Raw genomic sequence first — 5,000 nt, forward strand, 5'->3', positions numbered from 1 at the left:
TCAATGACAACCCCCCCTAAACCCCATGCCCCCACCCCCAAACACAGACACACACACACACACACACACACACACACACACACACACACACACACACATCTTCACAACAATGCTCACCTGGGCAGGAGGCTGGTGTTTGTATCGAGGGGATTCACCAAATATTAACATTTAAAAGCCCCCAAAGACGATGGTTGGCAAAGTAGTCTTGATGTTTCAGTGTTTGCTGGAGAAAAAAAGCCTGTGTTTCCCATGAGCTCCGGTATGTCTTGTGGCAGAGAGCTATTTAAACACTCGAGTGGAATCAGAGTATCTGTTTCGAAAATAAATCTGAAACCAAACATTTCTGTCTTTATTGGAAAATAAAAGGCAGCTGTATTTTGAGGTAGACATTTTGTAATTACCGTTCTGTCGGTTTGCTCTAAACTTGACCAACCAACAGGACTGAGACACACTGGGAATCATAAGGGCACAAATCGCAAACGTTATCAATATTTCTACGCTGGTAGTCGTATTTCTGCTTCGCCTCATTTAAATATTTAGCATTGCTTATTTGACTAGCGTTCTGCCGCAATCTATGTTTACATTGGAGCCCCGATGTATACTCCTAAATAGCTGGGCCTTATTCAACACGTTTATTTAAGGTCTCCCACTCCGCCATTCCCGACCTACACACATCACAGCAGCCTGCGTCTCCACAACATCTCGCTGCTCTCCTGGCGCTCCCAGGCTTATTCTGGGCCCCTTGACAGCCCAGCTAGGTAGGGGGTAATGTTCACACTGGATAGCACTCCGAGCTTTGGATTTGGTACACCACACCTCCTACATCAGCACCACCACCACCATCGCTACACACACACACACACACACACACATATATAGACACATGACACACACTCACACACACACATGGCACACACACACACACACACACAAATGACGCACACACACACCCACACACTCGACCCACTACTCTACCTTCCCATTGTGCTTTCTCTCTCTCTCTCTCTCTCTCTCTCTCTCTCTCTCTCTCTCTCTGTCTTACTCGGTCTCTCCCAAACCTGATCCTATAGGCCTACCCCACCTTTGGCCTCTGATGCCCCCTTTTGCACGAGGGTCTGTCAACCTCCCGTCCACACACACACACACACACACACGCGCGCCCACACACCCACAAGCGCAAACACACACCTATACCTTCCTGCCCATTTAACAAACACACACCAACACCACCTCCACCCTCCACCCTCCGTCCTCCACCAACCACCACCCCCAGCACCCCGACCCATCCCCGCTTAACACAGCTGCTGCCTAGTGGCCAGGCCCTGGGCCTTCAGGAGGCTTCCCAGCCCCCTCATCCCCCCCTCCCCATCCCCCCCCCCCCCCCCCCCCCCCCCCTCCCCCCCCGGAGCCAAGGAGGAGAAAAGCGAGGGGAAGGAGGGAAATAAAACTTCAGGCACGCCACGCAAGGCCATCTGGGTAATCTTGTTCAAAAGGCTCGCGGTGATCGCTGCAATTTACACAGGCAAAAAAAAAAAAAAAAAGCAGACCTCATTTCCATACCTACCAGCCTGAAGGAGATGAAATTGAATAAACTAAGAATTAGAAAAGAATTACACTAAAACCAATATGGAATATTTCAACATTTGTTCGGTTTGTCCTTGTAAAGTATTCCCCTCCCCAACCCGCCCCCCAAAACACACACTCTACTCCAATAACATAATACCCAAACACTGGGTGTACTTTCTGCACATTTTTGGGGTAACATATGCACAAACGTACACATACGTAGACAGACACCCACACGAAAACACACACTCGCACACACACACACACACACACACACACACACACACACACACACACACACACACAGACCAACACGCACACAACCGCCGAGGGGGAAACAATATTTGTGATGAAAGCAAATCAAAATGAAACCCAACGCGTTAAAGTCAAGTTGATTAGTGTGAAAATGTTAAAGCATCTTCAAGTGGCATATCCCACAGTCATAGAGATATGCTAATTTGCAACTTAATGGCTCAAAGCATAATTCAGCTTACATAAACCTTGAAACATGCAGCATTTCTAAAGTGCGCTTTAATTTAACGAAGTAAACACACCGCCACAAAACAATAAATGGCCCAATTAAAGAACAGGCATGGAGAGAAGTGTCTATTTCCTGTTGGAGCCCTGCGGACGAATGTACTAGAGCGTGTCATGCTCATGCCTTTACTCACACACGGCAGCATATGCATCATGTGTGTCTCGTGAACCTCATGCCTCCAATGTTTGTGAGCATTAACATATGTGTCTTGTGGTTTGAGATGTAGGTTATCGGTGCAATATGCTGGCTGCTTATTGTCTGTGGCGGTGGCACATTTGTTATGTGCATAAGTGTGTGTATGGTGGGTTGTGCGTGTGTGTGTGTGTGTGGGGGGGGGTGAGTGTGTGTGTGTATGTCTCCGCATCTGTTTCCGTTGTGCGGCTCCGTTCATATCTGGCTTTCCCATTTAGATTGATAAATCCGGCGGTGTCAGAGTAATTTTCAATGTTTGATCTGCCTCACAAGCGTGCACGTGTGTGTGTGTGTGTGTCTGTGTGTGTGTGTGTGTGTGTGTGTGTGTGTCCGCGTGCGCGTCCGTGCGCGCTCGTTTGCGTTTGCACTATGAATTACCATTTCTAATTGCACGCGTGTCACGCACAAGCATATTGTCCACGCAGAAGAGGCGCATTGGAAAGGCTGGATCCGCCAGCTTGTGTTCTCTCCTCCTTCTTTCCCCGCCTGCCGCTCCGTCTGTATGTCATCTTGTAGCTGGCCCCGCGTCGCTCCCCCCGGGGGGCGTATCCCATCATGCTCGCTGTGCGCCAATGTGTACCGACAGACCTGATGCGATCGGAGCGCCTGACGGGTTCGCCCGTGCTGCCCGCCGTCTCTCCGCCTCCTCCGCCTCCTCTTCCTCCTCTTCCTCCTCCTCAAGAAAACACACACACACGCACACACACTTGTACACACACTCACACGCTCACACACACAGGCTCAAGCAAACGTATCTCCTCCTTAAGGAAATATAGACGCACACTCACAGACACACTCACACAACCATACACAAGCAAACACAACTCCTCCTCAAGAATACACAGACACTCACACACACACACACACACACATACACACACACACACACACACACACACACACACACACACACACAATATGCATGTATACAGGCTGGATGGTGTTAGCCGGTGTGTAAAGATATGTGATACATGGAGATATCAGTTCTTTGAGGCCTTTCTGAGCAGAGTCAGACACCTTTTATTGTTTGGTAGTTTTTGTTGTTTTTTTGACTAAAGCCGTGGCTTGGGTACTGGACAATGCAAAAGGCTTGTGTTCGATGCACAAAAGCAGAGAATTGATGTTAAATTTAACATCCGTGGATGAGCCAGGCACGGTATTACTCATTGGTCTGCTCCTGCTAGCTTTCTTTTGAAGCCGTGTGAACGAGTGCATGAATGTTCGATGGTAAAAACCCTCACTGGAGGAAAAACAATACCCGACACACACACACACACACACACACACACACACACACACACACACACACACACACACACACACACACACACACACACACACACACATACAGCTGCACCGACAGACAGACACGTACGTACACACACACACACACACACACACACACACACACACACACAAACAGCCCGGGGGCATGCAGAGAAAGAGTGGGGGTTGGATACCACGAGACTAGGGCATCAAACCGGGGCTTAGAGACAGAGATATACCAACCGGAACCTTATACCTACAGGGGATGTGCGTGTGTGTATGTGTGTAAGTTTACATGCCTCTGTATTTGCACAAACTCGCACATATGGGGGAGGCAAGTGTCATTTATGGAGAACGGAGAATGCTGCATTTGGGCGGGGAATAAAGTGTGTGTGTCCATCTGTGTCTCCATCTGTGTGTATGGCAGTGTGCAGTGTCTGTGTGTGTACGCCCGTGTGTGTTTGTTTGTGCCCGTGTGTGTGTATGTGGGTCCATCTGCAGGTGCGTGTGTGTGTGTGTTTGCGTGTTTATGTGTGCATGTGTGTGTAGGTGCATGCATTTGCGCATGTGTGTGTGCGTGTGTGTGTTTGTGTTTGAGTGTAATCTAATTGCATACTAGCAGGACAAAAAATGTACCGCCTCAGGGCGTAAGTATGGGTGGTAGTGATGAGGAACTGTGGTCTGATATCTCAATCTACTCATCAGAGAGTCAGGGCCACCCCATCGTTTACCACTTAAACCCATCGCCATGGAGATGTCCCCCTGTTGTTGTTGTTGTTGTTGTCGCCTTGCCGTGATTGCTGTGGCTGTTGTGATTACCTCGTCACTCTCTTTTCCACACACACACACACACACACACACACACATACACACACACACACACACACACACACACACACATTGTTCTTCCAAGATAAAGAAGAAGAAGATGAAGAATCAATATCAGAAGGACAATCATCCAAAACGCACAACGAAACAAAAAGGTAGCATCTGGCTTCTTTTTTTCATTTAAAATGAAAACCACTACCCGTGCACACACACACCCAGATGCCCGAGCACACTCAAAAACATGCACTCACACACACACACACACACACACACACACACACAGACACACACACACACACACACCCCGACACACACATCCACACACTATGGGGGGTATTGATATTGTTGTGCACATTCAGGTCTATAACGCCGCAAGAGCAGAGTAATGTTTTCTTGATCAATGAATAACTCCCTTAGTCTGGATCTTGGATCAATCTGGTGACACCCCTTCAGGTTCTCTGCTCGCTGCTAGTTGGGTTCGGGGCTATTGTGACCCACCCACCCCACCCCAAACTCCTCACAACTCAACACACAACACACAGCCACATACTTTCTCAGCGCGCACACAAACTTTCTCTGCACACACGCACCCAGAGACACTCTCTCTGCA

The sequence above is a fragment of the Pollachius pollachius genome (genome assembly GCF_949987615.1).
Source record: "Pollachius pollachius genome assembly, chromosome: 14".
Classification (NCBI taxonomy): domain Eukaryota; kingdom Metazoa; phylum Chordata; class Actinopteri; order Gadiformes; family Gadidae; genus Pollachius; species Pollachius pollachius.